Genomic DNA, 12,685 nt, shown 5'->3' on the forward strand with positions numbered 1-12,685 from the left:
GTGCACAAATTTGCCCAGTGCCCCAATTTTTTTTGGGGGGGGGCAGCTCAGAGTTCTTGAGCTTTTCAGGAGGGGGACAGCAAAACCCGCTAACATGAAAAAGGAAAAAGCAGCTGTGATACCTCCGTCTTTCCATTTTTGTGATCAGGCTGAAATGAATGGCGGTGCCGGATACGTTGATTTTGCAGCTATTCCGCAATAGAGAACGGAAATGACCCATTGAACGCAATCACCCAGGGGTCACGGTTAACAGCTTAGGCGGCTTCAGCAGTGGGCACCCCAAAGAAGAAGAAGAAGAAGAGGAGGAGGAGGAGGAGGAGGAGGAGGAGGAGGAGGAGGAGGAGTTTGGATTTGATATCCCGCTTTATCACTACCCTAAGGAATCTCAAAGCGGCTAACATTCTCCTTTCCCTTCCTCCCCCACAACAAACACTCTGTGAGGTGAGTGAGGCTGAGAGACTTCAAAGAAGTGTGACTAGCCCAAGGTCACCCAGCAGCTGCATGTGGAGGAGCGGAGACGCGAACCCAGTTCACCAGATTACGAGACTACCGTTCTTAACCACTACACCACACTGGCTCCTGGCTGCACAGAATTCGGCGCCTGGGTGCAATGCACCCCTAGCAACCCCAGGTAAAGACGGCCCTGTCACAATGGCAGGGGCTACATGAGGAAGGAGGAATAATTGAAAATAATCTTCCCCCTTCCTCCGTTGGTGTTTTGTGTGAGGGCAACACTATTCATTGCAAGTCTTCGGGACTCATCCCAATATCTGCTCACACACTTCCCAACCCTGGCAACCATTGTCTAACCTGAGAGTGAATCCGAACCAGAGCATTCTTCTTCTTCTTCTTCTTCTTCTTCTTCTTCTTCTTCTTCTTCTTCTTCCTCCTATACTGCCCTTCATTTGAAGATCACAGTGCGGTTGACAATATAAAAACACAAAAATGCATACCAGAGTAGCAGTAACCTCCCCATCTTAAAAGGCCATAGATTATTTAATGAGCCAAAGGCCTGTGAGAAGAGGAATGTTTTTGCCTGGCACCTAGAGATGTGTAATGAAGGCAGATTGGAACCGGCCCATTATGTGTTTCTTGAAGACAAATTACATCTAAATTTTGTCTTAGAATTATATGTTCAATTTTATTTGTCAGGGAGTCTTGGAAACAAACAAGCATGGTTAATTAGAAAGAATATTTATTGCAAAAAACCCAACAGAGTTCATGAACGCTGCCGTCCATCTATCAGTGAAGACGTTCCTACTGAGGAGGCTTCTTCCAGTCAAACCAAAAGCAGCACAGCGGAGCTCAGAACCAAGCTTATTCACTGAAATCACTACCCATGCTAATACTTTGGGAAGTGGGGGATATAGGGGAAAATAGAGGGGCATGATGGTTGCATTGGAAGTTAGCAAGGGCACCACAGGGACTTGAACCCCATCCTGGGAACCAGGAGTGCCAACCACTAGCGCCTTTGGCTTTTTTTTTTTGAGCAATGCAACAAGGTGAAAAGCAAAACCTGCGAATGTTCTCTCGGGGGGGGGGGGACACTCTCTGTGGAGAGATAGCTTTTCTTACCACCATGACTTCTGGGACTCTGCTGGAAGAGCTGGCTTCATTTGAGGCTTGGAAGCACTAAAATTATATAAAGCCAAAACGTTAGCACAGCTCCTTTATGGATCCTTTCTGGGCCCGCCTCCCTCCTCGTTCATTCCCCTTGAACGAGTGCAATCCAAACTCCTCAGAGCCGTTCTACAAGTTCCTAGATGCATTTCAAACAGGGATGATGAAAGTTGAAGCTCATATTAGTCTAACTTCAATATATATGTGGCTAACTCTGAAACTGCTCCCCCGAGGAATAGCCCCATTAATTCTGAGCAACCAGTTTCAGTCTGGCTGGCAGACAGCAGTCTTAAACACCTCAGAAACTGGGCCTTGCTCACCAAACCCTCATACCTATGGGCCTGGGCCAAGCTAGATCTGTGGTTAGGCAAAGAATCATGGATATAGAGAGACAACAGGACTGTACAAGGGTCCCCGGTTATAAAATCATAGAAAACGGGAGATATGTAGCCGCTCCAGCGACATATCTCTACTTCCTCGCATCCAGAAACGCAAGAAGGGCTTTCACTCTTGCTAGAAGCTCGGTCTTGCCCTCACGGGTTCTGGAAGGCTCCTATAGAAGAGTCCCGTATGCACATCCAGTGGCGTAGTGTGGGGGGTGCAGGGGGGGCCGTCAATCATGGAAAACCATTTTGCCCGCCATTTTTGTTTGAAGCTGGATGAGCCATTGATCTACAGGGGCACAACAGAGAGATGAGATTTAGACTTAAATCTCTGCCATTAAGCTTGGTGTGGAAAGAAGGAAGATTGTTCACCCTTTTGTTTGTCTATCTGAGGGTGACAGTGTGTCTTGCGGTTCCCTTTTTTGGTCTGTGATCTAGAGTCACTAGTTTGTCCCCAGCCACCTTCCACCAATCGTACAGAAAATGAGTTATTTATTAAAAAACAAAACAGCTTTTCTTACTACCATGACTTCTGGGACTCTGCTGGAAGAGCTGGCTTCATTTGAGAGTTGGGAGCTCTTTGGAGAGACCTGTGAAGAGATCACCAGAAAGGAAAATGGGAAAAAGGAGAGACCAATACCAAAAAAAAAGGGATGGGACTATATTTCTTTTTCTGTTTGTGACAATGTTATTGTGATGAACATAAAATTGCAAAACTTAATATTTTACCAGTGGCAGTTAGAAACAATGAAGCTCCACTAGGTAAGGGCCATTTTGTCACGTGATTCACATGGGAGGATGTAAGCCAGAGCTGTTGAGCCTGACTATTACTTTCATTGAACTGAGCCCAAGTGGCATAGCATGGATTACTGGTCCACGGGGCAGGGCAAATGTTGTGCCCCCTAGTGGACTGGGCAGCTGAGATGTGTGCTGAGAGGGTCACCTGTGTGGAGGGTGAATGGAGCCCATCCTCTAACAGACGTTTTGCCCTTGGCCTCCATCCACCTGCCCACTAGACCAACCCACCTGCCGCTGCTCTGTGCTAGAGCCACAGCCCTGGAGAACGTGGCTGCCCTTCTCTGGCCTGCCTCTCCCCCTCCCTGTCCTGATGGAGCCTCTCACCTCTTCTTGGTGGGCTTCAGCCCTCCCCTTCTTGGCCAGCTCAGGAGTAGGGTGTTCATGTAGGTGTCCCTTTGCAGGCCATGAAGAGAAGGGGGTGTCACCCCAGCCCCGAAGGCCAGGCCTGGGCATGGCTTGTCTCGCCTCCCCTCAGCTCTGGCCTCGATGAGGGAGCTTGTCATGAGGGCACCTAGTTGAGACCCCTCAGAAATGTGCTTCCGGGGCCATGTTCCCCCCACATTATGCCTCCGCTGAGCCCATCTCTTAGGACACACCCAATATCTCTTCCCTTTCATAAGTAATGCTTTTAAGGAACAGCAGACATGGTGCCCTGGAACAATAGACCATTAAAGCATCAGAAAATTTAGACAACAAGGGGTCTTTAGGTGCTATTCATATAAATCATCTCCTAAAGATTCTTTGTGGTGTACTGTTTGGATGTTTTGGGTGTTTCATACATGATTAACCTGTTTGTTATTATCTAGTGTCCATGATATGATAAGTTGTTGTTTTTTTTAATTTTTTATTCAGATAATATACTGCTTGGAGGGGTTTGAACTAACCGACCCTCCCAACTCAACAATTCCATGATTCTGTATATAATTTTTATTATTATTAAATTTTCTGCTTTACGATTTAGAATACTTATTGAAGCATCCTTAAAATATCAATGACTTCCCTTTCTCTCTCTCAATGGTTCATTTTGCATATCATAAATCCCTGCATATTTTACAAAAACTCAGCTATTCAGTATTCCATTATTACATCCATCAAAACTTATTTACACCGTTGAGTTTATCTTAATGCTGCCAATGTTTTCAAGTGTACACAATTCCACACCCCCCCTATTCAATAAACATTTTCTAATCTTCTCTAAATGTACGTTCTTCTTGTTCTCTCATTCTATATGCTAACTCTGCAAGCTGCGCATATTCCATGATTCTGTACTTGGTTCTTGTGGTGTTTTTTCTTTCTTCTTCATACCAGGAACCTCTCCTTGGTTTTCACGGTTCTCTGGAACACTGTTTCAAAACCATTGGTCTTGAAAGCTACCAGCTACTATCACTCCTAAATCTGTCTTCAGGTGTTGGAAAATTCCATAATCAACCGAAGTGTGTTATTAACTAAGAGCCAGAAAGTTGAACCTTAAGAGTAAAGTTTAATCCCATGCAAGGAAGGCAGGGGGTGGGGGTGGGGGGTGGGCCAGGGGAAGCCTTCAGTTGTTTCTTTGCCGTATGGTAATCCGCTCTTTGGGACGCGGGTGGTACTGTGGGTTAAACCACAGAGCCTAGGGCTTGCCAATCAGAAGGTCGGTGGTTCGAATCCCTGCAACGGGGTGAGCTCCCATTGCTCGGTCCCAGCTCCTGCCAACCTAGCAGTTCGAAAGCACGTCAAAGTGCAGGTAGATAAATAGGTACTGCTCTGGTGGGAAGGTAAACGGCATTTCTGTGCGCTGCTGTGGTTCACCAGAAGCGGCTTAGTCATGCTGGCCACATGACCCAGAAGCTGTACGCCGGCTCCCTCGGCCACTAAAGTGAGATGAGAGCCGCAACCCCAGAGTCGGTCACAACTGGACCTAATGGTCAGGGGTCCCTTTACCTTTAATCTGCTCTTTGGAAATCCAACAATGAAATAACACTTGCCATTAGATGAGCCTTCAAAGTGTTTCTGTTGATTAAACTTGTGTCCATGCCAATGACTATATGCATATCTGCTATGACTCAGTTCAACTTGTTCCTCCACAGCTTCTTTCCCCTTGTTTATCATGCCCAAGTCAGTGGATCAGATTTGATGGATTAGTCCAGGGAATGCAGAGATCAGGTGCACAGCCATCAAATCCTCCTACATCTTGACTGTGACCTGCTCAAAAGCATGACAAATGATTTCAGTTCTCTCCCCCCCCCCATCCAAGAACTGCAAAACTGGGGAGGAACTGGTGAACATTTTCTGTGGTGTGGTTACTGTGTACAAAAGCTCGCCATGGGGTTTGCGTGGCAATACCCGCCCCCTCCCACAGATGGAATAAATAAAGACACCGGACACCAGAATTTACATTAATGGGCGAAAAATGGCCACAACTTTATTGATTACAGGTAAGAGCGGTATTGGCCTTAGGCATGGCCCTAACAGACTATCCATTCTATGCGTGAAGGGTTAAGCACCAACAGGGGGAGCCCCCGAGATGCACATCCCTAGGCGCTCCCCATGGGGTTACAGCTCGGGAGCGCGCTTTAGGTCCTAGCCTCCGAAGGTTTCGGACGAGGCGACGCCCCCCGGAGTCCTTTAACGAACTACCCTTCAAGAATTGGGGGAGGTGATGGCACTCCTCCCCCCCCCCCGACCTCATTTGCATAACAATACCCCGGCCAATGCCTAACCGCCAAAACCAAGGAGTTGTGACGTTTTGCTACGAGGTAGGCGAAAAAACCAAGTGGCTTCCAAAATTCAGCCAATTAGCCAAATGGAAAAACTCCTACCAGGCCCCTTGCGGTGAACAGCCGAAGCCCATAGCAAAGTCCCAATGCACACCTAAAGGGCGGGTGGGTGGGAAACCGCGGCTGCTGCAACGAGGGAAAAGGGGTGAGCCAGGGCTGCCCTGACCTTAAATGCCCTCAGGTGAGCCCACCCCCAGCGGAAGATGAATACTAATGGGAATCCCCGAGTCCCGGGGGCTGGCGCCAGCCCCGCAAGAGTGTGGATGAGGGTATGAGCCCGCAACCCCCCCTCCTTAGTTCGGGAGTGGCTTTATGCTAGAACCCATTAAGAAATGTGATCTCTTTTTGGTAGATATTTGTACCCAGACTCTGAAATGCTTATCCAAAGGATTCCTTTACAACTTTCCACCAGATGGCTAGAGCCTTGCATCATCGTACCTCTTGTACCTCAAATTTTTAGTTTGCTGTGTTGAATTGTCTCTGTTGCTGGAAGATGCTCAGCTGTTTTTATAGGACCTTTGTCTTTTCTGTGTTCTGTTGCCGTTGGTCACTTTGCTTAGTTATGTTTACTTTGAGAAATATTTTAAACTTGGGGCCAGGATTTTTCTATTCTGCATTCCCTTGGGGGCTATGTGCCTGTGGTGGTCAGGGCCACCCCCTTTCCCAATTTCTGCCGCACCTGCTCTCCCTTCCCCTCTCCCCACCTGCCAGTCTGCCAGCAAAGGGGGGGGGGGACAGCTCTTGTCTGCTCCTGGACCCATTGCATTCTGGGAACCTTTCCCTTCTCCTTCCATTGTTCCATGCTTTTCCCCAAGTTCTTCCCTGTCCCTCACTCTGAGTTCCCTCCCCCCAGGGCTTTTTTCCATGCCCTCCAGCATTTCTCTGATGAAAATAGGGATGTCCTATTCCATCATCATCATCATCATCATCTCCTGCCCATCTGATTGGGTTGTCCCAGCCACTCTGGTCAGCTTCCAACATACTGTATATATGGCTGTTGTTTTTCCTGTTGACGTAGATTAAAATGGGACCTAGAGCTATAAGTCCATTGAAATACATGTGGCTTACTTCTCAGTAAACATGTATAGGATAACACTGTAAATAACCAAATTAGAAGTTAGATCTTGGGTAGCACCAGTGCTTTTTTTCTGGGGGTATGCAGGGGTACGCATACCCCTAAACATGTTGTGAATCTTTGTACTTTTGTCCATTTACTGAATTTATTTTTCCCAGTTTGAACTATAAAATGGTGATTTTCTTGAGTCAAAATGAGAGTACAGTGGTACCTCGGGTTACAGACGCTTCAAGTTACAGACTCTGCTAACCCAGAAATAGTACCTCGGGTTAAGAACTTTGTTTCAGGATGAGAACAGAAATCATGTGGCGGTGGCGGCAGCGGGAGGCCCCATTAGCTAAAGTGGTATCTCAGGTTAAGAACAGTTTCAGGTTAAGAACGGACCTCCGGAATGAATTAAATTCTTAACCCGAGGTACCACTGTACCCCTAAACATTTTTTTAAAAAGAAAAAAAAAGCACTGGGTAGCACACATTCAGCACTGTGGTTCAGCCCATTTTTGAAGGCTGCTCAGGGATGTGCCCCTTTGCCCTGAAAAGAGATGAGAAATCTTTAGAATTTCGCTGGTGGGTTTTGTTCCACCTCTGTTTCCTCTCATTTAAAATCATCTCTCCTGCTCAAATTGGGAACGTTCAGGGTAGACTCCTAATTGCCACGGCTTTCTCTCCCCTGCGCCTGCATTCGAAACCAACAAGCATCACCATAAGATGTTTTGCTAATGCTCGTCTTGAAAGCTGCTGGGAATCCCTCTCACCTGGCAATGCGCAGCCGCATTGTCGCTGTTCCCTGCTGCCACAAAGACCATCGATAAGTGGCCTTTCATTAGAGCGCAGCAGGATAAAGAGCTAACAGGAGGCGCTGTGTGATCCCCGCTGTGATTGCGGCTAATTTCAAGAGATAAGTGGACTTTGGACCCCCGAGGTCATGTCAGGTTGACCTTTGAAAGCATGATTGACACAACACAACGCCCCTCTTCCTCCGGCAAAATTGGATGAGAGCAGCAACATCTTGAAAACAACACATTTCCCCACGATCTCTGCTACTTGCAACCAGGAACCAGCTCGGAAAAGTGCGGTGAAACATCACTTTGTGGCTGCATGGGAAGGATACTTTTAAAACACCCCTCCCCACAATAATTCTGGGGACCTCTTCCCAGAGCAACAGTTTGCATTGCAGTAATCTAACAGAAGTAGAGACATCACCTTGCCAACAAAGGTCTGTATAGTTAAAGCTATGGTTTTCCCAGTAGTGATGTATGTAAGTGAGAGCTGGACCATAAAGAAGGCTGATCGCCGAAGAATTGATGCTTTTGAATTATGGTGCTGGAGGAGACTCTTGAGAGTCCCATGGACTGCAAGAAGATCAAACCTATCTATTCTGAAGGAAATCAGCCCTGAGTGCTCACTGGAAGGATAGATCGTGAAGCTGAGGCTCCAATACTTTGGCCACCTCATGAGAAGAGAAGACTCCCTGGAAAAGACCTGATGTTGGGAAAGATGGAGAGCACAAGGAGAAGGGGACGACAGAGGATGAGATGGTTGGATGGTGTTCTCGAAGCTACCAGCATGAGTTTGACCAAACTGTGGGAGGCAGTGGAGGACAGAAGTGCCTGGCGTGCTCTGGTCCATGGGGTCACGAAGAGTTGGACACAACTAAACGACTAAACAACAACAAAAACAGACGTTAGGCTATCCCTGTCTGGACTGGGGCACAGGTGGGCCGCTGGCTGAAGCTGATGGAAGGTACTCCATGCCACTGAGGCAACCTGAGCCTCAGGTGTCAGCAAAGGGTCCAAGAGTACCCCAATGGCTACAAGGATACTTCTGGCTCCGAAATGGAAGCAACAGGAACTTCCTGTGTGGTGTAGTGGTTAAGAGCGGTAGACTCATAATCTGGGGAACTGGGGTCGCGTCTCCGCTCCTCCACATGCAGCTGCTGGGTGACCTTGGGCTAGTCACACTTCTCTGAAGTCTCTCAGCCTCACTCACCTCACAGAGTGTTTGTTGTGGGGAAGGAAGGGAAAGGAAATTGTTAGCCGCTTTGAGACTCCTTAGGGTAGCGATAAAGCGGGATATCAAATCCAAACTCTTCTTCTTCTTCTTCCAACATTGGAAGAATGGCAGAGCAAGGTGGTGGAATACGTAGAGTTGGCAAAGCTGATGGGGAAGATCCAGAATCAATGCGATGAACTGTTTCAAAAGGACTGGAGCAAACTTATATTTTATATGGAAGAACATTGTAAACACCTGAAAACATTTGTAGGCTTGAGTTGAAATGTTTTGTAATCTGAAAATAAGGAACTGATTTACATATAATGAGGTGAAATATAAAAAGAAGATAGAAGGTAAAAAAGTGGCTATAGACATGCTAAGAATTTAGTAAAGATGTTTGGAAGCCAGAAAGAGGGAGGGAAGGAGGTCGATGCTCAGTTTGAGGAATGTTTTAGGTTATAGAATTGTGTAATAGAATGTGATTATGATAAATGTGGAAGACTCAGTAAAAATTATTAGATATAAAAAAGAGTACCACAACCTAGTACCCTCTCCTTTAAGGGGAATATGACCCCCATTGAGGGCAGGTAATCTCCCAGCCAGATATGTGGAACCCAAGCTTTGAAGGGCTTTATTCATTTATTCAATTTATACACTGCCCTATACCCAGAGTCTCAGGGTGGTTCACAGAATAAAATCAAGAAATAAAACCACATTATAAAAATAAAAACAACAAGCCAATAGCTCCCCCCCCCCAAATACACATTTTAAAAGGGCACAGAATGTCCACCAGGTCAACCAAAGGCCTGGATAAAAGGAACGTTTTTGCCTGGCACCTAAAGGTGTATAATGAAGGCGCCAGGTGAACTTCCCTGGGGAGAGCATTCCACAGACTAGGAGCCACTGCAGAGAAGTGTAAGGAGTTCGACCTACTCTCCAGTAGGACCCTGGCAGAGACACATGCCCGACTGGCATGTTCTCTCTCTCCTGGTCGATCATTCGGGAGCTTCAAAAGCTTTCTTCAGCCGAACATCACAGCGACCGATGCCAACAGACACCGGCACACTTAGGGATCCACAGCATTTGCGCAGTTGCGTAACAGACCTCAGCAACTCAGCATTTTGGCTAATCTACTTTATTTACATATAAACACACACGGAGCACTGTAACATGGCCCTTTCTCTCTCTAGCATCAGACAGCAAAGAGAAAGAACAAAGGACAATAGTCCCACCTCACAGAACACAGTAACACAAACAACCTGTCTCCGTCACTTCCCACTCTGTGGAGTTAAAACACACACCGTCATGTGATAGACAAAAATCCCATGACTGCAATCATGGAGCAGGAATTCTAACATCCTCCCCCAACTCATGCACTGAGTTGCAGTTATCAGTGTAACTGCAACAACCATACAGAAGGCCCTGTTCTCCTGTTGCCACCCTCTGGACCTCTCAAGGAAACAGCACACAAAGGAAGGCCTCCAAAGATGATCTCAACATTTAAAGAACTTTGAACTTTGAACGACCCCAGAAGAACTACCCTCAGTCAGAAAATAATAATAATAATAATAATAATAATAATAATAATAATAATAATAATAATTTTTTTTATATATAGTCCTTCATCTGAAGATCTCAAGGCAGTTCACAACATAAATATGCAGGATATAATTATTGGCTGTACATGTTCTTGGTTTCCAGTTGTCTAACAGAAAATGTGCAATAGCATTTGGCACCAACTAAGGAGAAAGGTTGTTTTCTGCTGCTCCAGAGAAGCGGACACGGAGCAATGGATCCAAACTACAAGAAAGAAGATTCCACCTAAACATTAGGAAGAACTTCCTGACAGTAAGAGCTGTTTGACAGTGGAATCTGCTGCCAAGGAGTGTGGTGGAGTCTCCTTCTTTGGAGGTCTTTAAGCAGAGGCTTGACAACCATATGTCAGGAGTGCTCTGATGGTGTTTCCTGCTTGGCAGGGGGTTGGATTCGATGGCCCTTGTGGTCTCTTCCAACTCTATGATTCTATGATTCTATGACCAGCTGAACTTTCAGCTTCTCCTTAAGGGCAGCCCCATCAAGAGTAGTCAAGCCGGGAAGGTATAAAAGCATGGCTCAGTGGAATAATGCAAGGAGGTGGGGAAGAATTGGGACAGGAGGGCATTTGAAAATGCTAGAATAGATGAACTGGGAGGTTAGGGGGAAAATGATGGCACATTTGTTAATTAGAAACCTTGGAGATTTATGTTCAAAGCGTGCCGAACGCTCGTACTTGATAACTGAATTGCCACGGTTTCCTAAAATGTGTGACTTTTACAACCTGTGTCAAAACAAACAGTTTTCACAGTTGGATACCTTTCTTGCTGTCACCGCGACACATTAACAAGCTTCATTTATAATTGCCCAGAAGGTGCTGTTTCTCCTTCTGCGTTTAAATTGTAACATTTACAATTTACTCAACTTTTGATGAGTTAAGTACTTTGGAGACTGCCCCATAGCTAATCCTTAAGAGAAATACAGCTGCTTAGAAGTTCCTGAAAAAGCACATTGTACTCTGGGGGGTGAGGCGGGCCAAGATAATTGAATATTTTTGTAATTTCCCCTTTGATGTTTTTTGCAGCTGACCCCAGACGGCATTCTGGAAATGACATTTCACCACAATAGCGAACAGCTCCAATCTAATGGAGAGTTAAATAATGGACTTTTGTTGTTGTTTAGTCGTGTCCGACTCTTCATGACCCCATGGACCAGAGCACGCCAGGCACTCCTGTCTTCCACTGCCTCCCGCAGTTTGGTCAAACTCATGTTGGTAGCTTTGAGAACATTGTCCAACCATCTCGTCCTCTGTCGTCCCCTTCTCCTTGTGCCCTCCATCTTTCCCAACATCAGGGTCTTTTCCAGGGAGTCTTCTCTTCTCATGAGGTAGCCAAAGTATTGGAGCCTCAGCTTCAGGATCTGTCCTTCCAGTGAGCACTCAGGACAGAATGGATAGGTTTGATCTTCTTCTGTCTGTTTTGGGCCCCACTCATCAAGCAGGCCACACACTGGATCTGATCTTTGGGGCTGGCATAGATGTGATCATGCTCCCCCCTGTGGAAGTGCCATGGTCTGATCACTACGCTCTGAAAGCCAAGATTGACTTCCCGCTCCTCCCCTGCTCGGGTGGCGAACCTATTTGGGCTCGTCCGCGAAAACAGATGGATCCTGATAGATTCCGACAAGCCTTGCGGGACCCTGCTCCTCCTGGCGACTCATTAGATGACCTTGTTGAGGACTGGAATAACTGGCTCTTGGCAGCCATTGATGAGATCGCGCCTAAGCGCCCTCTGCAACCCCGTCGAAACCAGGCCCCTTAGCGATCAGCCTTCTTTATGGTCCAGCTCTCACCTCCATACATCACGACTGGGAAAAGCATAGCTTTAACTATATGGACCTTTGTCGGCAAGTTAAGGTATGACTAATTCTGTGCTGGAATGGATCTAGAGATGAGATAAGAGGCTCTTTTATTTCTTTACATGTTTCATATGCATGCAGTTTCACCAACAAGCAAAAGGAGATACAGACCTGTAATTCCCCGAGCTGTTTAATTATCAGTGTGAAACCACAGAGTGGGGTCAATTGAAGTTTTGGAGTATGTTGTCTGATGACACAGAGCTCTGCTTCTCCTCTATACCTGCAGTTACGGCAGTTATGGGTTGTGCTAGATTGATGCCTTGTCTCAGTCAAGGGTTGGATGAGAACCAATGCACTTTGGCTTAATCCAGACAAGACTGAGGTACTGCTTGTGGGTGATTCTCTAGACTGAATGGATGGGTTGTGGCTTGCTTTGGATGGGGTTAAACGTTCTCTGAAGGAACAGGTTTGTAGCTTGGAGATCATTACTGTCCCTTGAGGCTCCAGCGGCCTTGGTGACATGGAGTGCCTCCCATCAGCTTTGATGGGTGAACTAGCTGGACGGCCTAACTTTTAGGCTGAATAAATGCAATCAGTTATACATGAGGCTGCCTTTGTAGATGGAGCATCTCCACCCCCATCGTTCTGCCTGGACACTGAGGTCCAGCACCA

The sequence above is a fragment of the Podarcis tiliguerta genome (assembly GCF_965153285.1).
Source record: "Podarcis tiliguerta genome assembly, chromosome: 17".
Lineage (NCBI taxonomy): Eukaryota > Metazoa > Chordata > Lepidosauria > Squamata > Lacertidae > Podarcis > Podarcis tiliguerta.